The 25,493-nt window shown below is 42.3% G+C and overlaps 1 protein-coding gene across 1 annotated transcript in view; it reads right to left on the bottom strand.

The window, feature by feature from the left end:
* cers3a (ceramide synthase 3a) overlaps positions 1 to 20,602 on the bottom strand; it is a 62,414-nt gene extending 41,812 nt beyond the window's left edge. The window contains 1 exon segment of the mRNA XM_028822631.2: positions 20,311 to 20,602. The gene's annotated coding sequence lies outside the window, so the exon portion shown is untranslated.
* Between the last annotated feature and the right edge of the window lie 4,891 nt (positions 20,603 to 25,493).

The following is a 25,493-nucleotide window of genomic DNA, read 5'->3' on the forward strand; positions in this document are numbered from 1 at the left end:
AGACAGTTGTGGCGAGCGCCCTCTTTTACGCGGTGGTGTGCTGGGCAGGCAGCATTAAGAGGAAAGACGCCTCACGCCTGGACAAACTGGTGAGGAAGGCAGGCTCTATTGTAGGTATGGAGCTGGACAGTTTAACATCTGTGGCAGAGCGAAGGGCGCTCAGCAGGCTCCTAATAAAGTATCTATCTATCTATCAATCAATTATGGAGAATCCACTGCATCCACTAAACAGTGTCATCTCCAGACAGAGGAGCAGCTTCAGAGACAGACTGCTGTCACTGTCCTCCTCCACTGACAGACTGAGGAGATCGTTCCTCCCCCAAACTATGCGATTCTTCAATTCCACCCGGGATTTCTCCTCAGGAAGGAACTGGAAGCGCAAAGTCCAAAACAATCATCAGTGGGGCTAACAGGAGTTTATGAAGTTTAACCCCACCCAAGAACAGGAAGTTGACCCATGGTAGGCCACCTCTGCAGGTTACGTCCACAAAAAAAAAAAAAAAAAAAAAAAAACACAACTATAAAAGCCAAAGCAGTGAGAAGAGGGGGGCTTCACTGTCGGGCACAATAAGACGCAGGCAGGAAGTCACCCCAAGGGTCTCCCAACATGCTCTTAGAGTTAAGGGAAAACAAAATGAAGGTTGAAAGGACTGAACTAGAGTTGTGTCCTAAAAGACTTTGATTTCTAAGGTACAAAAAGAATGCATCAAGCATATAAGATAAATAATAAGAATATACCATACCTCCACTATACATAGTTGACTGTAAACTAAGCACTGGAAATTCAGAGCAGAAAAACAGTAGCAAAAGTGGACCCAACAAACACCCCCAGGCCATTATTATATCTACACCCCGGCTCTTTCCCATTGTTGAACGCAGTTACATATTCATATTCAAGTTCAGCTTCACTTTCATGAGAACTCAGTGCAACGAAATTGTTACTTGTATGTTTCCTCGGTCAATACTAACACAACACCAACAAAAGCAACACAAACGCACATAAAGAGTGCATAGCATACAAATCTTATATTTTTACTGCATATATCTACTATATATTAAAACACTAAGGTCTGTGCGTCCAGTCCCTCCTTTGATCCAATAGGTTAGTGTCAGATAGAGTGAAAGGCACTATATAATGCAATAGGTTATTGGATAGTGAATATAGCTGATTGGATAGTGCTATAGTAGGCAATATATACAAGAAAGGCATTGTATTAGATAGATAAGACAATATATAATAGATAGACACGTATCTTACTTTCACTATGTAAGATAGACAAATAAAGAAATAAATAAATAAATAAATAAAATAAAATGGCCAGCTTAATCTCCACAGGTGTGTGCTTGCGCAGCTGCTGGAGGTTGGTGAGGTAATTGGGGCGAGACACACCAGCACAGGAGGGTGCCGACTGTCTCAATTGCTTCAAAGGTCTTCTGCGGTGTGCGACTGAGGAACTGCACCCACGGGGGCATATAAGGGGGAGCCGGCACAAAAAAAAAAATAGGAAAAAAGAAGAACGAGAAAGAAAAGAGAATATGAAATGAGAATAGCATTGTGGTGGAAGAGGCAGGACAAGCCAGCCAGCCAGCCAGTGCAGTGAACGGCCGCGTGGGCGTGAGCCCCATGAAGGATCGGTGTTGTAGTGGTCGATCTGCCCTCTGAATATTGTTGAGGAGTGGGTGCTATCGAGAGTCTTACCCCAGGGATCCGAGCTAAGCCAGGGGAGCGAGAATTAAGACGGGAGGACAACTGACCCCGAGCGGTCTGGCCAACACCACTTGAGGCAGCGAAGACAGGGGTCAGAAAGTCCTTCAATGGGTGTGCTGGGAAGATGAAGAAGGAATTGCGACGGGCTTGTCCAACAGATCATGAAGGACCCATTGACTGTTGGCTGTCTCTCGTTTTTAATTCTCATTTTATTTTTGATTTTTAATCTCACGGATTGTCAACTGTTTTTAAGGATTACTTATTTATTGAAGAGCGCACTACACTTTATGGACACTTTTTTGCTGGTTTTAATAAAAACACCAAGGCAATTTTTTCAGCTACCCCTTGCTATGTTTGTGTGTTGTGTTCTCATCTGCTGGCTCATCCATTGGGTATGTTATCAGCAGTAGCGGGTTCAAGTGGCTCCCCGGAAGGACCAGTAGTGTGGAACCGACCCACACCATCACAGTCAGTTTGACTTTGGTGAGGCAACGAAGGAGGAAGTGTGAGACATGTGAATGAGTAAAGTAGATGAAGCATGCGGAGAGAATCATCTTCAAAGACGGCAAGTATAAAACCAGACAGGAGGTGAAAAAGTAATGACAGAGTCTGAGAAACAGGCTTTATGGGAACACACTCGAGATAGGGAGCACCAGTGAAGAGAAGTACACATCCACAAATACATGGAGAGCAAGAGAGAGCAAATATTTTTTAATTATTCTCTTACCCATCTTCGGCAGGTACCGTGGCTAGTTCTTTATATTACCATATTGTCAAAAACACAAGCCTAGGAAGCTTTTTGGTGGCTCTGACCAGGTAAAAACCAAGGGGAAAGGTAACCAGGTGACACAGTCAATAACTTTGCTCTCCTCTTTGCTTTTAGAGTGGAGGAGAAAGCCCCCTGATGCAACCACTACCAACCATGGACATCACTTCTACCCAAATCCCAGAAATCCTACTCCTTCTGGGCCAGCCATTACTTAAATGGACCAGCCATCGGAAATCAAGAGATTCACACAGGTCCATCCTCCTCTGAAGATGGTCCTTTAATGAATGTTATTTATAGGGAAACTTCCAGAAAGAGTAAATCCAAACTAACTGGGGTAAAGGACTAGACATGCCAGTGGCCAATAGGGGGATATAAGCCTCCATAAATATACTGGGGACCCTTGAATAACAACAACAAGCAGATCCAGTAGTATATGAGAGAAAACAAAGAGCCTGGTCGCCTGGTTGAAGACATGGAAGCCCAGTAGGCATCGAGGATACCAGGCATTCCATTTAGAAAGAGGTAAAGGAAGTTAGAAAGGCCGAGGTGGGCAAGGCAGAAGCCAAAAGGACTAGTAGCTGACAGGTAGCATGACAGGGTCACTAGGTGAAGAAGTTAGGGCCGAGATGTCTAATCAAGGAAAAGCTTGGAAGCCAGTGCTCACTAGCCTAATTTCAGGAACAGCACACAAACCTATGACCCACAGGTGAAGGACATTGTTGTTCTTAGTTAACGGACAGGTGATGGACTGCTTGAAGGTTGAGGGGTTCAAGGGCAATAGTAAAATGTCTCGGGCACCCAGGGTAGCAATAACTAGGATTTTCCACAACACTAGAGGCAGTTCCAGATTTTGAAAGCCAATTCAAGGCAAAATGGTCGAGTCTGGAGAAGAGTGGAACAAAAGCCCAACAGGCAGTACAAAATGGTCAGGGATGTTTAAAATATCTAAAGGCAGATAGAGAAATGAAAGGTGAGGAAGACAATACTTTGCTGGCATTTACAAGATGGACAACCAGGTGAGCCCATCCACATGGTAGACAGGGATTCAAAGCTCACATATGCAGGCCCAAGGAGCAGCAGATTTTCATTTTCACACCTTCACCGTATGCCGTACTGTGTGTTCTGACTCACGTCCAGTTCTCCCTCTCCTGATCTTTATGTGTTTTCTCAATAAAAACTCCATTTTCAATCACATTGGCCATTTTCCTGTTTGTGGAGTGACCCCGCTTGTTACAATAAGACATATATAAAACGAAAAACTTGTGAATGTGTGTGTGTGTGTATATATTATATATGTGTGTGTGTGTGTGTGTGTGTATATTATATATAATATATGGAGCAGTCTGCTCCGCTCTGCTCATGCTTAACCACAGCCACTAGATGGCACATGCAAGCACCTCACTTCTCACTGCAAAAGATCTGTATGCAGCAAACGCGGCCGCACCACAACAACATTGTGCTAATGACACAGATGAAGAGACACAACACTGAAACGAAGAAATCTCTGTGGCTCAACAATGTGCAAGTGAAACACCTCAGCAACGGAGGGCAAAGCTTGAAGTTTTCACTAAAAATATTGTCTGATCTGGAGGTATCTGCTTGAGACAATGATTAATAAGACTCATAGGTCAGCGATACAGCTAAAATTTGGTATCGCCAGCATCTTCTTACGAAAGTCAGTGGGGCAGCTAGCACAAGGCGGGTCCAGGTTCTCTTCATTGGGCAATAGTTAATAGTTAGCCAACGCTTCTCCAAGTTCACAAATATAGTAAAATTGCTAGGGAGTCTTCGGGTTGTTTTTGTCCCAAAGACCACCCGTATAACAATGCACTAAGAGGTGTGTGTGTGTGTCTAGTCCCTGTGAGAAATCTGGTCAGTTTGGCTTTGTTGATCTAATCAAAAAAGAGGAAGTGTGAGTGTGGGACACGAGGAGGAGTACAGTAAATCTGTAAGAGGCACACTGCGAGCCACCCTCAAAGACGAGAAGTATGAAAGCAGGCAGGAGGCGAGCAAAGCGCTTTGAAATGACAGAGCCTGACAAGCAGAGTTTATGGGAACACCGGTCAAGAGAGGTGAAGACACACGAGGAGACACGCTGAAGATTAATGAAGGGCAAGAGATACCAAAGATTTTCAAATTGAATCGATTACCTGGAACATGACTAGGACAGAAACAGAGAGCATCTTGTTAGAAGTTTAATAATTGAAATTCACAGGCATTGAGCAAAGAATCCATTCCGCTAATAACTCCAGAACTTAGTCTCCACACCTCTGTTCCATTTCCCTTTTGATCTCCACGAAACAGAAGGAATCTGACAACTCAGCGATCATCATTTTGTGGCCATCTGTCAGCACACTACTCCTTTCACTTCACATTATTTGCTCACCCAATTGCCAAAGGTCCTGGGGTGCTTTAGAAATGTCTTTTAGGTGGGTCATAATCTACCAACAATAGCGGGAGAGATCAACAGTCAATTTACATAAGCTGGGGGGTCAGGGCGTATAAAGGCATGGATTTAGAAAAAGACAAAACTCAACTTGCCCGAACAAAACCGGTCTGACGCCAGACATTAACACCTCAACAACAGCCTGAACGCTTCCGTCTCACAAACAAGCTAATTCTGCTTTCAGTTACGACAAACAGCCATCAGAGAGGAGCAATTGACAAACACACACAAAAGCAGAACAAAGCGACTTCCATGAGGGAAAAAAAAATGGAGGCTTTGTTCTGTTTGTTAAAAAGACCAAGGTATGCAAGAAGGTGTTGAGTAAGAGGGGCTCACTCTGGGAAAGGGCGTGTGACAAAACTGTCAGGGTCATTTTAAAGCTGATGGGGACTATGGTGTGGTGGAGTGATACCATATGTTGCATAGAAGTTGATAACTAGTGGCTGGCAGGGTGACAGGTAGCATCGCATGGTCACCAAGTGAAGACGTTGGGGCCAGGATGTCTAATTAAAGGGCATGCTTCAGCACGATTAACTGGATTCCAGCACTCACTTGCCTACTTCACAGGAAGACACACAAGTCCATGACTCGTAGGGTCACTATGTGAAGAAGTTAGAGCCAAGATGTCTAATCAAGGAAAAGCTTGGGCATGACTGACAAGAAGCCAGAGCTCACTTGCCTAATTTAAGGAACAGCACACAAGCCTACAACCCACAGGAGGAGGACACTGTTGATCTTTGTTGTTCATGGACTGCAGAAGGGCTGCCTGAAGGTTGAGGGGTTCAAGGAGTGCAGTAATATGTTCCGGGCACCCATGGTAGCATAACTAGGAGATTGTCCCTAACACTTTATGCTTTATTTCTTTGCAGAATTGCTGTTTTACTCGTTCTATGGTTTAAAGAGCAAGGGAAGTGGACAAACCAGATTGACTCCTCTTCTTCCAAAACTTTAGGAATGTTGGATTTTAGGCCTGAATTGCTGGCCACCCATTTACCAGATTATTGGGATTTATATAGGGTAATATGCATACTATTTCAAAGACTGACTCTCACCTCAGCATGGTGGAGGAGTGAACGACTAAGAAGAGGATTGCCTGTTGGGACTACGCCATCAGTGGTGAAGAGTAATCGAAATACCATGTAGGGCACTACACGAGGTGGACAGGCTCAACAGGGGCCCTGAAAATGTTGGACAAGAATGGCAAAGACTTGGGCAGCAGTGGGTCTTGTGTCTAGATGGGTGGAGGACTACCTTGAGGTGGCAAAGGCCAACTACAGCTAACAGCAGGGTTAGTGCCCGGTCTAACTTGGAAATGGCTTGCTATCAGCGAGGTGGAAAGAGTCGGACACCTGCCACCTTATTAGCCCAAGGGAGCAAAAAATCACCACCAACCCTCCCATACAAGGATGGCATTGAACAACAACAAAGCTGCGTGAAAACATGTGCAAGACACATTTTTTGTGGCATGTGCATATTTTCATACTCATATCCACACAAAGGTTTTTATAAATAAGGCCCCAGGCCACCAAGAAGAGGCTCCAGCTCCTTGTGGGGAATTCCCAGATGTTTCCAGGCCAGGCCAATAGAACAATAATATCATCTTATATTCAGAGGGGACATGCATTGTGTAAATTGTTGCTTTCACCCCAAACCCTTCGGACATCTAAGACGAAGGACTCGATCTCCAATACTCGCACAGAGACCTAAAAACGGTTCAGTCATGTAAACAATCACTAGGCTAAGGTACATTTATCCAAGATGCAGGTCAGAGGTAGTTATGTTTTGTTATGAAAACCTTCAGGCATTGAAACGAGATCCGACAAAGTAACATACCGGATTTCAAGGTTAATCAGCAGGACACTCTGGTTACAACTGGTTGGGCCACATTGCTGTTGGCTGCTCTTTCCAGTTACTGTGTGTGTGTGCGCGCGTGTGTGTGTGTGAGAGACCACTTAACATCTCTGCACTTCCTGAACCTGTCGAACCCATTAGGAAAGCTAGGCCTTAAGAACATCTGTGCTGAAGTGCTGTGGGGCTTTGTCTCTTAGGCATGGTGAGCTACCAACTAAGTTACTGCAGAGATGAAGTAGGATGCAGAAAAAGAAAAAAAAAAAAAAAATCAATGGAACTCATTTGAGTTCAGGAGGTCCCCGCACGAATTGAATGCAGAATTTACCAAAATACGAGGGCAATCTCAAAAGTAAGGTCTCCAAAGCGGTTGGGACGTAGAGAAACTGTTCATACTGCTGTTGGCCACACTGTTGTGACTGGTGCTTCCTCCACTCCCAAACAAGCATGTGCGGCTTCGCTGGGATGCTCAATCTTGGCTTGGCAGCCCTTGAAAATGGAGTTCCCGTTGAACGCTACCGCCAAGTGCGAAGTTCGCGCAGGAGACCGTCAATTTCCGACGAGATAGTCGCGAAGGTTGAGGAAAACATGCATAAAGATCGGCGGTTGGAACTTCATCACCCACCCACCCTATAGTCCGGACTTGGCATCCAGTGACTACCACCTGTTCCCTAAGTTGAAAGAACATTTGTCCGGAAGGCGATTCTGCTCCGACGAAGAGGTGAAAGATGAGGTTCAACGCTTCCTGAAGGACATGGTGGCGAGCTGGTATGACCTGGGCATTCTAAAACTACTGCAGCGTCTACAAAAATGCATCGACCGAAATGGCGATTATGTAGAAAAACAAGTAAGTCTTTAACCTTTAAAATGATGTAAACATTATAGAAAATAAACGGTTGTTTGTATTTCTAAAAAAATAGGAGGCCTTACTTTTGGGATTGCCCTCATACCTAATCATTCAGCTGCACTGGGCTTTGAAACTCCATTAATCAAGTAGACCTCAAACAGAACTCCACTAATACTTGGACTCAGCTTGAGGAAAACTCCTGAAACGCACCTTGACAGCCTTCTGTTTTCCTAAGTTAAGCACACAGTTCTGGCCTGTCATTGTTTTCTGTTACACATTGACCCATCCATGGTCTGAAGCTGTTTAGTCCACATTGGAGATCCTTCTAGACACGAGTATTTATGGGGCTCTGGGTCCACTCACTCCAGTTTAGAGTTGGCCATCACCCTACTCTCCATGTCTTTAGAAGCAAAGCAACCATGCAATCTCCATGCAGACAGTAACCACAGTGGCACCATAGTATTTAATACAATAAAACATGACGTTCTCAAAGCTAATTTAATTGAGTGCCCACCACTACATCATCAAGTGTGAGGCCAAACCACCCCAGTTCACTGCAGCTCCTAAAATCTCTCCTCACAGCTCAGACCTCTCAAGTCCTGAATCGCCTAGTGCAGGAGTCGCCAACTCGGGTCCTGGAGGACCACCGTGGCTGCCGGTTTCCATTCTAACCTTTTTCTTAATGAGTGACCGGTTTTTGTTGTTAATTAACTTCTTTTGAACTCATTTGAACTGACTTGCTCTTGAAGACTCAAACCCCATAATTGTTTCTTTTTCCTTAATTAGCAGCCAAACAATAATGAGATACCAAAATGAGCCAAAACAACTGGTGTCCATCATACAATATCTGAAAATAAAGAAAGGAGAAGGTCTCAGAAATGTCGATCTGCTCAGGTCCACAAAACATTTTAACAGTGTGCTCTTAGAAAAATCAACAATTTTTGAAATGTCTGCTAATGCACCACGAAAGCAGCAGCAACAAGCCACAGAATTAAAAAATGGATTTAATTAACAACAAGAATTGACTGCTAATTAAGCAGCTGGCTGAAGTGAAATTGGTTGGAGTTTGAGGCCCAGACTTAGTTGGTCTTCTGTTGGCTCCCTCACTTCACATTTCATTTCTCTTTGGATGCCATTTAAGGAAAGAAATGAAGCAATTCCGAGGAACGATGAAGAAATTCAGGGGAACAAATCTTGAAGTCAATTAAAATGAATTCACAAGATGTTAAATTAGCAGCACAAACAGGGCCCTCATTAAAACAAAAGGGGTTAGAATGTAAAGCTACACCCACGGTGGTCCTCCAGGACCGGAGTTGGTGACCCCTGGCCTAGTGGCTTTTTCTCTGGACTTCCTCTAGCACTACTATGGCTTTTTTTTTTTTTTATGTGATATGGAGACCAAATCTGCGGTGGGTTGGCACCCTGCCCGGGATTGGTTCCTGCCTTGTGCCCTGTGTTGGCTGGGATTGGCTCCAGCAGACCCCCCGTGACCCTGTGTTCAGATTCTGCGGGTTGGAAAATGGATGGATGGATGGAGACCAAATTAGCCAACAGTACTCCATATAAGACCTCGGTAACGCGTTATAAAATTGTTGTGAGACACAACCCAACGTCATATTCGCTTTCTTGACCACTTCTGTACACTTGGTGCCTATAAGCTGTGTCAAAAGACCGAAACATTCTGCAGTTCTCCACAGATGTCCACTTAATGCTGCTCTTGTACTGCAACACATCTAAAAGGAAATTGGACAACTTTATGCTTGCCCACTTACACCAAAAACCTCAGATACCTCAAACCAGCACGTTAAAGGAATTTTGACACACAGAGCAACACCTTCCATTATCTAAGTAGCTATGTAAACTAACTTTCTATTCTGCTTATGAAAACATCTACCATATATACTTACGGTCGTATAAGTCGAATGCGGAAAACTCACGCTATTGATCCAAGAGATTATGATGTACTAACGCCCATCAGAGACAGTAACCACGGAGCACTCGACCTTTTGTTTTCTATGTATTGTGCCTTTGTGACCACACGGTAATACCCAAACTATTCTGAAGCGACATTTACACCGATTTGTGTTTTTTGTATCTCACATCCTCATACACCTTTATCGTAAGAGCATCCCTTATCTACGATCAGAAGAAAATATGAAGCTGGTTTTAAATTAAAAGTCGTTTAAGTGGTGAAAGAAATTGGTAACTGCACTGCTGCAACAAAATTCGCTGCATCTGAGAAACTGATGCGAGATTGGAGGAGACAAGCAGATGTTAAAAAAAATAAATAAAATTTAAGTGTCATATTTTTGAACGGGCATATAAGTCGGGGTCTGATTTTCGGGTTTCAAGACTCGACTGATACACAAGTATATTCGGTACGTCAACTTGTCAAGGACATGAATTTTGTTTTTTTTTAGGATTTGGTCACTGTTTAGTACTTTTCAGTCCAAAAAAAAAAAAAAAAAACAGTATAGATACTAAGGGATACTAAATGGTGGGCAAAGACACTAAAGTAATTGGCAGAGTTTTCCTATATAATGTTGCACTTGAGGCCACGTCATATTACACAACTTTGCCAGTAATCCTCAGTCAGACTTTGTTTAAGTAATGTTAGCAAGTCATGAGAGTCGCAGTGCGCCCCCCTCCCGATACACCGTTGACATGCGGTTTTATAGTGTGCCATACCCGGTGACTCGGACCCACAAAGGTTTGATTTCATCTTAAATTGTAGGGACAGGCGCTGTGAAGAATGAGAAAGGATAATCAATGAGTGCGCACCCAAGAAGTACAGTGCACATAATGAAGCTGTGAGGAGTTTGAAACATGGCTGGTTTGGTCCACACAAACCGAACAGAATGATTTCACTGACGTCACATGTTGTGATTAACAGACCACAAGACAGAATGGGAAAAAAAAATTAAAAGAAAATGAGATTGCGGCTGAACTCACTGTGCCTGGAAAGCCTTTGCATGGCCACAGTCTCTTTTAATTGGCTCTTTATTGGCTGTCTAGAGCTACTTAGGGTGCGATACTTAGAAAAAGAGAACCTGTGCCCTTTGGCATCATCAGTCCTCCAGTGGTTCAAGTCCTATCTGACTGATAGGCAAGAGTTTGTTAGACTTGGCAACAGCAGACCCAACTCAGTGCCAGTCACACAAGGAGTCCCTCAGGGTTCTGTCCTCGGTCCTCTGCTTTTCTGTATTTATATGCTTCCCCTTGGCCATATTATCCATAGCTATGGACTGGGTTATCATTTTTATGCAGATGATACTCAACTCTACTTCAATGTTAAAAGTGGAACTTCATCAGAGCTTTCTCAGCTCACAACCTGCCTTAGTGAAATTAAAACCTGGATGGAGCAGAACTCTTTAAAATTAAATTGCAATAAAACTGAACTCCTGTAAATTGGGACTAAAATGCAACTTAATAAAATGAGCTCCTTCCCAGTCCATCTTGGCAGTGATCTCATCAGACCTGCCTCTACTGTAAAAAAAATCTTGGTGTCATTTTTGATTGCGCCCTCTCTTATTCCACCCACATAAATCACATTAAGAAACTTTCTTACTTTCACCTCCGTAACATATCCCGTGTTCGCTCCTTCCTCTCCTTCTCTAATGCTGAGAAACTTGTCCCTGCTTTTATCACATCCCGCATCGATTATTGTAATTCCCTACTGGCAGGTGCCCCTTCTAATCTTATATCACAGCTCCAGCTTATTCAAAACTCAGCTGCAAGAGTCCTTACTCGAACCAGCAGCAGCGAGCACATCACACCCATCCTGCTCCGTCTTCACTGGCCCCCTGTGTCTTACAGAATTGAATATAAAATCCTACTAATAACCTACAAAGCCTTAAATAACCTGCGCCAAACTACATCAGTGACCTTCTCCATCACTATGTGCCTGTCCGCTCACTAAGGTCCTCTGATTCTGGCAATCTTGTTGTACCCCACACTGATCTACACTCCATGGGTGACAGCAGGGCCTTCAGCTGTATAGCGCCCAGACTCTGGAATGACCTACCGAAATTAATCAGGTCAGCTGACTCCATGAATTCTTTTTAAAAAACAACTCAAAACTCATCTGTTCAGGAAGGCTTTTAGCTCTACTTGACTTTATTAGCCTTCTCTCAGTTTACTTCTCTGTCAAGATGCTCATGTAACCTGTATGTGTGTGTGCGAGACCATCAGTTATGTTGTCTGGTTTTTTTTTCAGAATTTACTGTCTTAATCTTCTTTATTTATTTATCTGGTTTGTACAATGCTATATACTGTATACGCTGCCGTTCTTTATTATATTCTGTAAGTGCCTTGAGCATGGGAAAGGTGCTATATAAATAAAATGTTTTATTATTATTATCTGCGATTCCTAGATGTGTAATCCGACATCCTCAGGAGACGAGATCAGAAACTGCTGTCTTTAAGTTTGACATCTCCACCGACTAGAAGTCTTGTAAGGCAACGCCAGCTTTACACAAAGTAGCTAGGTCAACACGTCCTTCCCATCTCTCTTCATGCCTCCTGACAACTACAAGCCATCAGCTATGGAAGGATGGAGAGCAGAAGCGGTAGACCCTACAATTCTGGAAAGGAATGAAACCGGGCAAAGTAGAGCAGATGATGCCACTTCAATGCGCTCTAATTATAGCACTGACTGTCAGCAAACTTACTCCTTAATCCTAAACAAGTGAAAGCAGTTTGTTTCTAAGCATTTTGTTTGTAGAGATCTGTCAAATACCGGGACAAGAAGATCAACATCACCAAAACAAAAGACGCAGGTCTCCAACGCTCTGACCTGTTCACAGGCGGCCTTCCCAAAGTGAATAGCAAACATTAAGGTTTGGTCTTTGTGTTGCTAGGTAAAAGGTCAGATCTGCCCTCTTCCATATAATAGCAAAAGAGAGTTCAAAAAACATACAGTATACACTCATCGGAGGCTTTATTAGGTACACCTACTCAACTGTTTGTTAACGTGAACATCTAATTAGCCAATCACGTGGCAGCAGCTCAATGCATTTCAGCCTGTAGACGTTGTCATGACGACCTGCTGGAGTTCACACCAAGCATCAGAATGGGGAGGAAAGGTGACTGAAGTGACTTTGAACGTGACGTGGTTGTTGGTGCCAGACGGGCTGGTCTGAGTATTTCACAAACTGCTGATTTTCACCCACAACCATCTCTAGGGTTTACAGAGAATGGTCCGAAAAAGGGAAAATATCCAGCGAGCGGCAGTTCTCCGGGCAAAAATGCCTCGTTGATGCCAGAGGTCAGAGGAGAATGGCCAGACTGGTTTGAGCAGATAGAAAGGCCACAGTAACTCAGGTAAGCACTCGTTATAACCGAGGTAGGCAGACGAGCATCTCTGAACACACAACGCTTCAGACCTTGAAGTAGGTGGGCTACAGCAGCAGGGAACCACACCAGGTGCCAGTCCTGTCAGCTAAGAACAGGCAACTGAGGCTACAATTCCCACAGGCTCACCAAAATTGGACAACAGAAGATTGAAAAAAGTCACCTGGTCTGATGAGTCTTGGTTTCCGCTGTGACCTTTGGATGGTAGAGTCAGAACGTGGCATCAACAACATGAAAGCAGGGATCCATCCTGCCTTGTATCAACGGTTCGGGCTGGTGGTGTAATGGTGTGGGGGTTATTTTCTTGGCACACTTTTGGCCCCTTAGTATCTACTGAGCATCGTTTAAATGCCACGGCCTACCTGAGTATTGTTGCTGACCTGGTCTGTCCATCCTTTTATGGCCATAGTGTGCCCATCTTCTGATGGCTCCTTCCAGCAGGATAACATGCCATGTCACAAAGCTCAAATCATCTCCGACTGGTTTCTTGAACATGACAAGGAGTTCACTGCACTCAAATGGCCTCCACAGTCACTAGATCTCAATCCAACGTAGCACCTTTGGGATGTGGTGGAACGGGAGGTTCACATCATGGGATGTGTAGCGGACATATCTGCAGCAACTGCGTGATGCTATCAAGTCAATATTGAGCAAAATCCCTGAGAAATGTTTCTAGCACCTTGGATTAATCTATGCCATGATGAATTACGGCAATTTTGAAGGCAAAAGGGGGTCCAACCCGGTAATAGCAAGGTGTACCTAATAAAAGTGGTCAGAAAGTGGCACTCAGGTCCAGATTGGTACAGCCAATTCTGTCAACTTGCGATATTTTACTTAAAGCCATCCGTATATCTACAACAAAATCAGCCAAACTTAACACAATAGAGAACAGAAAAGAATTTTATTTCCAATCTGTTACATTTTAGCAAATCCTTATTAGGCTGCTTCTATGCAGCTCCAAGGACTGGGGGGTTCAAATCTCACTGGATTGTGCACCATTCTCATCGTGTGTCTGTCTGTGTTCTTTCCAGGCTCTTCACTATTCTCACAAATCAAAAAAAAAAAAAAAAAAAAAAAAAAAAAAAAAAGCAAGTTGATCACCAACCCCATATTGTCCTAACGTGCGTCAGAGTGTGCAGAAGTGTGCCTTAAAATGAACCAGCTTGAAGCCCGGGGGTCGGAACACGTCTTTGAACCCAATTCTTTTGCAATAGGTCAGGGGGTTTGTTAAAAGTCAGGGCTGGAGGGCCATAGTGGCTGGGAGGTTTTTTCTTAATTAGAAACCAGTCCTTGTTAATAACTGATCCGGTTTAATTTGACGGCTTGTTACAACTGTAAGATTATCAATATATGTTAAATTATTTACAAAGTCATACTATGCGCGGAACTGAAAATTTAAGAAATGTAAAATGTTCTCACATGTACCAGCGATTCTTATATATCCTAGATTTTTCTTTTTATCCCTTTCCTAGAATTTCACCCGTGTTATTTGTGCCTGAAATGGATGAGCAATTCTCAGTCCTTCACTTTTTTCCTTTCAACATTTTATTAAACTAGATGGTTCACGATGAACATGCACGGTAAACAGAAACAAGTTAAATGGGGTACTGCTGCTTCCTAGTTATCGAGGTCTTATTGCTGATAAGGAGCATTAAGGAATGGTGAACACTGCCATTCAATTCTAAATTAAGCTGAACCTTAACAAGTGACATGACTAGAATAAAGCATAAAAATGGTGCTCGAGCAATACATGCTTCAACAGCAATAACTGACCTCTTAACTTATAAATTGAGTTTTTTTAAAGCCTGCGGCCACGATGGCCCTGCAGAACTGACTTTGCTGACCCCTGCAATGGACTCTCCTTCCATGATATGGACAATAATTACGCAAGTTGAGAAAAATGAATATGGTATTAATTTGTCAGTTATAATATTACAGAGCATATGTGGTGCGCTACAAAAGTGATCTAAATTTTAAAATAATAAACATTGTACATCTGCCCATCACATCGTTTTTAATATCTACCTATGGTATATAATGTCTGCATCTACCTGTTAATAATATGACACAAATCGTATCGGTCATTTGCTTGTAACAGCTAAAGGAAACTCCCATATACTTTCACAATTCATTTCACAAAACGCCTTTCATATCTTCAATACCTTGGTTATATTGTGACAATCATATCTATCATATTCTTCTTCCTCTTTTGCCACTTCTCTGTGGGGTCCATGTGCCTGATCAGCCTTCTCCACGCAGCTCATTCCTCCATCTCCTTCGTCAAGCCCTCTTCCTTCAGATCTTCTTTTACTTTATCCATTCACCTACACTTTGGCCTCCCTCGCTTTCTCTTCCTCTGGACTTCCACTCCCATCACTCTTTTGCCCACATGTTCATGGTCCGTTCCTCATCACACCTATCTATCCTGGGTCTTTATAGATAACTCTCCTACTTTTGTTGCACCACTGATTGTCTCATTTCTTATTCTGCCCTTTTTTTGTTTTTGTAACTCCATACGTCCATCTCAACATCCTCATTTCTATCACCTCCATGTTCTTTTCTTGTGCTCCCTTGACTACCCAGTTCCACAAGGCATTGCTGGTCTTCAAAATCTGACCTTTAACCTTTGTCTTAATTCTTCAAATCACACAACACTCCTGATACCTTTCTAATGGTTTCATCCACACTACACTCTGTGGGTTCTCTTGGTCTCTAATTCTCCATCTTGGGCTACCACTGTTCCTAAACATTGAAACTTCTCCACTCTTTTCAAAATCTCTCCCTGCAGGCTAACTTCTCAATCCTGACCATCATTGACCCTCCCATATTCAGTCTTCTTCTTCCTATTTATCTCCACTCCTTCCAAAGCTTTTCTCCATTCTTCCAGACTCCTCGCCACTACCTCTTTTCTGGTGCCACACAACACCATGTCACGCACAAAAAGTCAGCACCAGATGGATTGGTCTCTTATTCCTTGACTCAACACATCCGTCACCAGAAATTAGATCCCTTGTGAAGACCTCTTCGAACTGCAAGCTGCTTTGAGCCTGAGTCCTCACTCCATCATACAATTCCTGGACAATCCTCACATACGTCTCTGGTCCTCTTTTCTCTCTCATGCAAATCCAGACCTTTTGATGCGGCACTCTTCTCATAAGCCTTCTCCAAATCTATTAATGCCATGTGAGCACTTTTCCGTTTTTCTCTGGGCTTCTCTAGGAGTGGTCTCAATGCAAAAACTGCATCAATTGCTCCGCTCCCTTCCCTTACGGTGGTCTCTTCCTTAAGACCCTCCTCATACAGAGCCTTTCATATATTCATCTACATTTTACAATACAAATGACAGAAATTACCTGCTATTTGCTTGAAACCGCTAAAGGAATCTCTTATATACGGGAGCAACTTTCACTATCCATCTACATCACAACATGGCTTTTCTACCTATGCATGCATTTCACTGCAGCATTCAAATCTTTGTATCTGTGCATTTCTTTTATTGTGATAATAAGATCTAACTTATTATCTATCATTTATCACATACAAGCGCAGAAGCCATCCTTGAGTCTATTTATTTAGAAAGCAGGGGGTTCTCAAAGCCGGTCATAGGAGCCCACTGTGGCGTCAGGTTTTTGTTCCAACCAGATTAATAATCAGTGACAACACCTGATAACACTGATCTTGTTTAATTAGCTGGGGTTTTTTTCTTCTCTTATTCTACATTCTTTTTTACATTTATAAGACACTAGCTGTACCCCGTGGCTTCGCCCACATAGTAATTAAACAGGACAGACGTTGGCACTGTATCTGATCGTGTTCAGCTCTGACGGGAAAGCGTTCCCCGCGTGAGGGGAAAAGCACATGGCTGTGATATCGCTGGCAATCAGCAGCTACTCTCTAAAACACATGGAGCTCTAATCTCTCTCTCAAAGCGTCCAACATTACTCCTTAACAATCTGTAGCTGGTAATGTCTGCTGAACAAACTGGTATCGCTAGCTAAGCGGAGGCAAGGCGCACTCCAACACGTGGCGAGAGGTAAACTAACTCGAACAGAGGCTGGCGAGTGAATGAGGAAGGCCTCGCCCCCCTGCTCTTGGATTTGCATAAATACATCGGATACCACAAGCGAACTCTGGTACGTAGCGCGATAAGAAAAGTCGCAAAAATCAACCGGAAAGTTCAAGTAAATCATAGAAAACAACCAGATCTAAATCCATTAAGCAATTCTGTCGTGAAATGTGGACAGACAGAACACGCTTGGACCACGAAATTTTTAAAACCGTTTCTTAGCGAGCATCTATGGGCCAAGGGTAACCTACATTCCAAATTTCAAGTCCCAAGTCCTTATGGTTTGGGAGATTTCGTGATGAGTGAGTCAGTGATAAGATAAGATAAAAGACAAGATAGGCACTATATTGTGCCCAACCCAGCACAGACTTGACACGGGAGGCACGTATAAAATGAAGACTTATTTTTCTTCAGCTGGAGGGCATGTCTTCCCCATAATCCCTACCAGCCACAACAGTCCCAAGCACAAATAAACCACAACAGCACTATCATCTCTTCCACCATCACCCCTCCACAAGCTTAGTCCTCCTCCTCCTCCTACCGACTCTGGCCGCCGAGTGGTGTTTGCTGGCTCCCTTTTATCAGACACCCGGAAGTGCTCAAGGTGGTTGATTGCTGACATCCAGCAGCACTTCCGGGTAAGGCAAAACCAGTGACCAAAAGGGGCCAGCCGCTCCTGTTGAAGCACCCCCTGGCGGCGCCTGCAGATCCCCACAGAGCTGCACAGAACTCCAACCCCCATGAAGCTTTGGGGGAGTCTGAGGCACCGCCATAACCCAGGGGTGCTGCCATCTAGCGTTCAGGGGAAGATACGGGGCTTCCCACCCTTGTCCCCCTGGCAGATGTGGTGAAGGGGCGTCCCGGCCATCTGTCACAATATACAGTATTATATATAAAAAAAAAAAAAAATTATTATATTATATATATATATATATATATATATATATATATATATATATATATATATATATATATACACACACACACACACACACACACACACACACACAGAGAGAGAGAAAGATTTTGAAATATTTCTATTTTTGCTACAGATTTAAATGCTTAACTCTCTTTTGTTGATTTCATTCTATTTTGCCCTTTCTCTCTGCAGTCTGCTCCCTTCGTTGTATCTTAACAACAATTAAATATGAGCAGAACAGACCCCCAGGAAAACCACACTGAATCATGAAAGGCTGCAAATACTTTAGCGTCAGACCCACTAATTTTAAAATAATGGAGTAAACAAAATCAAGATGAAAAATACGGAAAAAAAATACATTATGCCCATATAACTGCTTAGTACATTTTAATTCTTTCCTTTGTTCAAAGGAGGGGTTGACGGTGGTAATCAACTCTAAACCAGCCATAATGTTTTGGACTCTCATTGCTAGAAGGATAGTTAGCTTCATTGGTTTGTCCGAGATTCCCTGCACTCGCGTGACTAGCGAAGGAGCAAACAGCGGAAAAAGTGGCATCGACATCTGGCAAGAGATAGAAGCGAGTGTGTAAATCAAAACACTCCATGGATGACATTTTGTATATTATCGCTGAATTGGACTCTAATTTTGATACAAGTGATCGAAAATGGATGTGAGGTACCAACATGAGCTGATCGTAGCGTTGAACCAGTTGGTTTAGAAGAAGCACCTACGGCAACATTCACTCTGGGGGTAGGGGGTCTGCCACTTACACTGCAAAATGCTGCCACCCCGCCACACGAAGACAGCCTGGTAGCCAGCCCGTTACTTATTCCCGGTGAATTGGCGGCCACGGCACACAGCGACTGATGTTCTATGTTGATTTCAGTGTGAAACCCTTGCTTTGTGTGCTTTTTAGAAAACTTTTTTTTTTTTTTTTTTAAATATTCAGCCCTCAAAGAGTTAATAAAAATTTTCTTACCAAACTCAGTTTTCTAATTTCTATATTGTACCCAAAACAGGGAATCTGGGAAATAGCAGTTCACTTGATTAGCCCAGGAGTCTAAATTATAAAAACAGAAGCTGGCAGGAACAAAACCCGCCTCCATGGAGACTTACAACATCCAAGAGATACTACTGGTTACATTTCTTTTTGGATTTCCAACTGAACAGCACAGGCAGGTGAAGTGACATGCTCATGGTCACACTGTATTAGTAGCAGGATTTGAAACCCCAACCTCAGGGTTTGAAGTCCAAACCCCAACGACTTAATCACTGTGCCACAATGCCTGTCTGCTTTATTATCTTAAAGTTTCCTTTAGTATCCATCTATTCTTTAATGATTTAAGCCGATTGAACAGGTGTAAAATACAAATCCTGCACAACAGCCACTATCCCCATCTATCTGTTTATCAGGCTACTGCACATTCTTCTTTTTTTAAACCAGGGCTGGTAGTTGGAGCCTTTCCCCTAAACACTGGGCACAAAGCAGGAATAAACTCCAGGGGGGGGGGGGGGGTGCCAGTCCTCCACAGGGTGAACACATTAAAAAAGAAGCACACGCTCGGGCCAATTTGGAAACAGCCATTAGTCCAAACCGCAGGTCTACCTGGACTCAAATGACACCCTAATTCAATGAAGGGAGCACTCGGGGTCGCAAACCCCAGTCTCCTTGTACCACCCCATGCCACCCTGCTACTGAACAATGTGTCTTGTTATTCTATTATTTAACAACTGCACTGTAAAAAGTTACACATTTAAACTTAAAAAAGGATTTCAACAAAAAAATTCAAAACCCGATAACTACAATCTTCCAAGAGGATATGGAAAATGACTTCCTATTTGTTTAAGGACATGCGTAAAATCAAAGTAGTCTACAATTGATCCTTGGAAAGAAACAAACAAAAATAAAAAAAAATGTTGGCACTGGCCTGTCAGAAGTATTCTCACAAAATGGTTTTGTCAATAATCTCTTGTCTAAAGTGAAATCGGTAGAGGTGCATTGCAGAGCATCAACTTGGATCAAACACTCTCTTAAGTAAAACATTTTAAAAGTAATTGTTTATTTGCCCCCCCACCCCAAACCAATCAGGCATTTCTAAAATTAACATTTTTTTGGGAAAAGCAGATTAGGACAGAGGAGTTAAGCCATGACTTATAATAGAACATTTCAAGGATATTTCTGACACTTGCTACTAGTAGAGAAGCAACGCTAAATAATAATAAAGTTGAAGACAGCTCAGTAACTACAGAACTGAGATTCAGATTTACTTACTAAAGTTCTCAGATGAACTGCATTTGACTAAATAAAATCAAATATTAATAAGCAGCATGGTAAAGGAATCCAACCGACATACCTCTCTTTTGCGGAGATACTCTGAAACGCCTGGTCAGAAGAGTCCAGAATAGACCGCAGTGCTTGCGTTCTCACAGCCAAGTGGCTCAGTGACGCACAGCGGCAGCAGGAAAAAAAAAAATAAAATAAAAATCACCAAAGCCCAAGTTGTCACACAGGTTTTGTTAGAATCACCGAGGAGTCACACCCTGCCAAGTTGCACTTCGTGTTTAATAGCTTTCAAGCACTGGTGACACTCGGCTCTTAAATGACACCATTCACCTTGGGGGCTGAAAGCTTTTCAGAAGGATTCGAGTGTGCTGGAGCTGTCCATGAAAATCGGCTTGACTAGCTCTACTCGGAGGGGAAGGAAAACTCTGTTTTAGACTTCTGCTCGCTGAATGGGGTGAAATCTTTTGATATTGTGAGGTGAGGGGGGGGGGGGAAATCTTTAAACCTGTACAAATAAAAAGAGAATGGAGCCTTGTCTGTTATTAAGAAATATATTGACATATGCACTTAGTTTGGGTTATTCCTTTCTGATTCAGTCGCACAGCAAAATACTTAACTCTTATTAAAATATATTAATCTTTACAAGAAATTAAATATTTTGACTTAAAAAAAATTAAAAGTCTTGGCTATTACTGAAAAAAAATGCATTTTGTTAAGATTAGATTCATTTTCGTCTTCCCTTTTCAATTTACACATAAGAATTTTTCTGTTGCGGTATTTTAAATTTGTTTCCCTTTTTTCTTCTTTAATTTGGTCGGTTTATCTATCTATGCATAACCCAATTAATCCACTGCAGGCAGCAAATTATTCAGCCATTCCCAGTAGCACTGGGCACAAGACAGACGACAACTCGGAATGGAATGCCAGTTCATTAGATGGCACACACTCACATGGAGCCAGCTTAGAGTCACAAATCAATCCATCTTTGGGATACTGGAGCAAAACTCGAGTACCTGAAGAGGAAAGGGGGGAGAAAAAAAAAATGTCAAGTTCACTTGAGGTGAATCAGTGAACTACAGACACCAGGCAGCTAAAGGATTCAAACTCTGCATGCTGGAGCTACAAGGAACCAGCACAAAGAACTATACAGCCATAACACCCTAGACAATAAAGTTCAGTTACTGTATAGGTTGTATATAACTGTAGTGGTATTTATCCACCTTAACAAAAGGAAAAGTTTCTGTGTGTCCATCCATGTATCTTTCATTCCAAAAGATGGTGCATCACAAAAATTTTTCATAAAATGTATTGTATTTGTCATTCCAACAGATGGCACATCACAAACATTAGCACTGCTTTTACAAATCCCACACCAAATGGCATATAACTGAGACATACGCATTACATGGTGCACTGCAAACGTTAAAACTGAGGACCATGTTAATGACTTGGATTTCAACCGGTCTTGCATGTGCAGCACAGCTAGTATATACATACACACACACACGCACACACACACACACACAGTGTTACCTGACTTCACCCAGGAAATTTTGAAAGGCAATTGACGTTAGTTATAGTGCCAACAGTTATTCAGGTGTATCAGACATATTATGCAACCAAGTACACAATATCTTTCTATATAATACGCTACTGCGGCTGTTCATTCGTCTGTCCAGGATTTTAAATCACCTGTAGCTCGCAAACCGCTTCACCTATCGACCCGAAATTTGGTACACATATACTACGTGACGTCTACTATCTGCTTTCAGGGTGTTGATTTTATTACTCTTTTTATTTTTATTTTATTGTAGAATCAACTCTCGGCAGTGCGCAGCAGGGCTGCCGTGCGGCACATGCATACGGGCGCCTGTCTCATTCCCTACCACCTTCGCTAATCATTCTTGAGGCAGATTGAAGACATAAATGCCAGATTAAGTAAAAAATTAAAGAAAACGTACTAAGTAATTGCAACACAAAAACTAATTAATCAGTTTTAATGCGAAAAGATGCTGACGAAAGGAGAAGCAGCAGGCCGCTAGGGTGGAGAAAAGAAGAGCTGCTCAGGAAGCAGCAAGCACATCAACCTCTGAGCAAACAAATGGTAAACGTACAGAGAAAGAGGATGAAAACTAGGAACGATCAAGTCAAGTGTATTCACTGCACGTTATCGTGCAGTGCGTCATTACTGGTTTGTAGTATATTTTACCAAGAACTAAAGTTACTGTCAGGCAGTGTGGTACAGTGGTTAAGGTTTTGAACTTCTGAGCCCGAGGTTGTGAGTTCAAACCCTACTATAAACTCTGAGTGGCCATAAAAAAGTCACTTCACTGCCTGCACTCCATCTGGAGAAAAACAAAAGAAATGTAGTCAGCTGTATATCAGATGTTGCAAGTCACCTTGGATGAAGACATCAGATAAATAATAAGCAATAATAAAATCATTAGGTCATCGGAGCCACATACTATTAAACAAGCTATATACAACTGCGCATGAGTAAACCATTTCTGCATTTGACCAATTCCCGCTTTTCCTGCTGATTTGGCTTTTGTTGCTGGTTATTGAAAAATATAACTACATGAAAATTGAATTTAATGTGGCAAATCATTAGGAATAATGTAAAATGTAAGCATATATCATTATTAGATGTGTACGATTTTCCAATTTTACACACACACACACACACACACACACACACACACACACACACACACACACACAGGGGGAGTCCAAATTATGTTACCACTAATGGTACTGCTATGTATATACACTCATATACAGTTTTTGTGGACAATTTATGTTCCACATAACCGGTTGAGACATTCCTGTAAATCATCTTGCACATATGAAGTATGTTTTGTGAATAAATTGTTTCCGCCTTTCAAATGTTAACATAATTTTGGCTCTCCCTGTATACACACACACACCCCCAGTTAAAAGTTTGGGCACAAGGCTTGAAATGACTGAATTTTGATTTATTATTCACATATGGTTACAAAACCCCATTTTCAGCAGCCATTCTTTAAGCACCCTAATGGTCAAGTTCTTTTCTTACCCTTAGCCGTGTGTGAATGCTAATCAGCTATAAGAATAAAGTAACAGCCATAAGCCACACTTGTAGTGTCTTGGCTGTATTTTTAAATCAATACAATGGCCAGATTTTTGATGGGTACTGCACAGATATACAGCATATGAATGGATCCACCGGATTTAACACATCACCTATAGTCAATATCTGATGGTAACGCACAACTTACAAGCATGGACTTTATTATAAGAAGATTAAACTTTTCCAACACTACCCTTCCAGCTCAATGGGCAGGTAAAGGAAGTCTGTACAAATGAGAATTAAGAGAACATTCAACAACTTTGGCAAAGGAGCAGCCTTGACAGGGAGCCAATTTTATAAACTAATTCGTTTAAAGTTGACGCAGCTGAAGCATTAAGGCTGCCAATTGAAAATGAAGTACAGAGTGATCTCCCCCAACATTCGAGTATTACAGGAGTAGCGTCTGTCCACTGTTAAGGATTACAGAGGGTCACAGTGCCGGGTGGGTCGTCCCAGTTCCTGCATATGAAGCAGTCTGAACGGCTCGCTATTCATGTAAAGAAAATGACACGTCTAACAGTCACAGTTGCTTGGGTGCCGAGTGAAGAAAAAAAGAAAAAAGAAAAAGCGCTTTGCCAGGGGGCAAAACACTATCAGCTAAGCCATCAAAGAATTTAATGGGCCATTTAATTAAATGGCAGCTCCAGTGAATTTTAAGTCAGCTTTCTGTTAATTATTTCTGAGAGTTCTGCATTTTTACCAGTTAACGATATAATACATAGGATTTTTTTTTTTTTTTTAAATCACAAACAGCAGAAGGCATTTTCAATATCAAAGACCTAAACCGTTCACATGTTAAATTTTGAAGTTTGCAAAGGCAGCATATGAAAATACAGTCATATGAAAAAGTTTGGAACCCCCTCTCAGCCTGCATAATAATTGACTCTCCTTTCAACAACAAAGATAACAGTGGTTTGTCTTTCATTTCCTAGGAACATCTGAGTACTGGGGTGTTTTCCAAACAAAGATTTTTAGTGAAGCAGTATTTAGTTGTATGAAATTAAATCAAATGTGAAAAACTGGCTGTGCACAAATGTGGGTCCCCTTGCAATTTTGCTGATTTGAATGCCTGTCACTGCTCAATGCTGATTACTTGGTTGGATGAGCTCGTTAAGCCTTGAACTTCATAGACCGGTATGTCCAATCATGAGATATAAAGGGATTTAAGGTGGTCAATTACAAGTTGTGCTTCCCTTTGACTCTCCTGTGAAGAGTGACAGCATGGGATCCTCAAAGCAACTCTCCAAAGATCTGAAAACAAAGATTGTTCAGTCTCCTGGTTTAAGGGAAGGCTACAAAAAGCCATCTCAGAGGTTTAAACTGTCAGTTTCAACTGGAAGGAATGGAATTAGGAAATGGAAGGCCACAGGCACAGTTGCTGTTAAATCCAGCAGGTCTGGCAGGCCAAGAAAAATACAGGAGCGACATATGAGCAGGATTGTGAGAATAGTTACAGACAACCCACAGATCACCTCCAAAGACCTGCAAGAACATCTTGCTGCAGGTGGTGTATCTGTACATCGTTCTACAATTCAGCGCAATTTGCACAAAGAACATCTGCATGGCGGGGTGATGAAAAAGAAGCCCTTTCTGCACTCACACCACAAACAGAGTCACTTGTTGTATGCAAATCCTCATTCAGATAAGCCAGATTCATTTTGGAACTAAGTGCTTTGGACTGACGAGACAAAAATTGAGTTATTTGGTCAGAACAAAAAGCGTTTTGCATGGCGGAAGAAGAACACCGCATTCCAAGAAAAACACCTGCTACCTACTGTCACATTTGGTGGAGGTTCCATCATGCTGTGGGCCTGTGTGGCTAGTTCAGGGACTGGGGCCCTTGTTAAAGTTGAGGGTCGGATGAATTCAACCCAATATCAGCAAATTCTTCAGGATAATGTTCAAGCATCAGTCACAAAGTTAAAGTTACGCAGGGGTTGGATATTCCAACAAGACAATGACCCAAAACACAGTTGGAAATCTACAAAGGCATTCATGCAGAGGGAGAATTACAATGTTCTAGAATGGCCGTCATAGTCCCCTGACTTGACTATCATCGAAAATCTATAGGATAATTTGAAGCAGGCTGTCCATCAACTTTAACTTAAATGGAGAGATTTTGTATGGAAGAATGGACAGAAATA

This window comes from Erpetoichthys calabaricus, chromosome 17, assembly GCF_900747795.2.
Source record: "Erpetoichthys calabaricus chromosome 17, fErpCal1.3, whole genome shotgun sequence".
Lineage (NCBI taxonomy): Eukaryota > Metazoa > Chordata > Cladistia > Polypteriformes > Polypteridae > Erpetoichthys > Erpetoichthys calabaricus.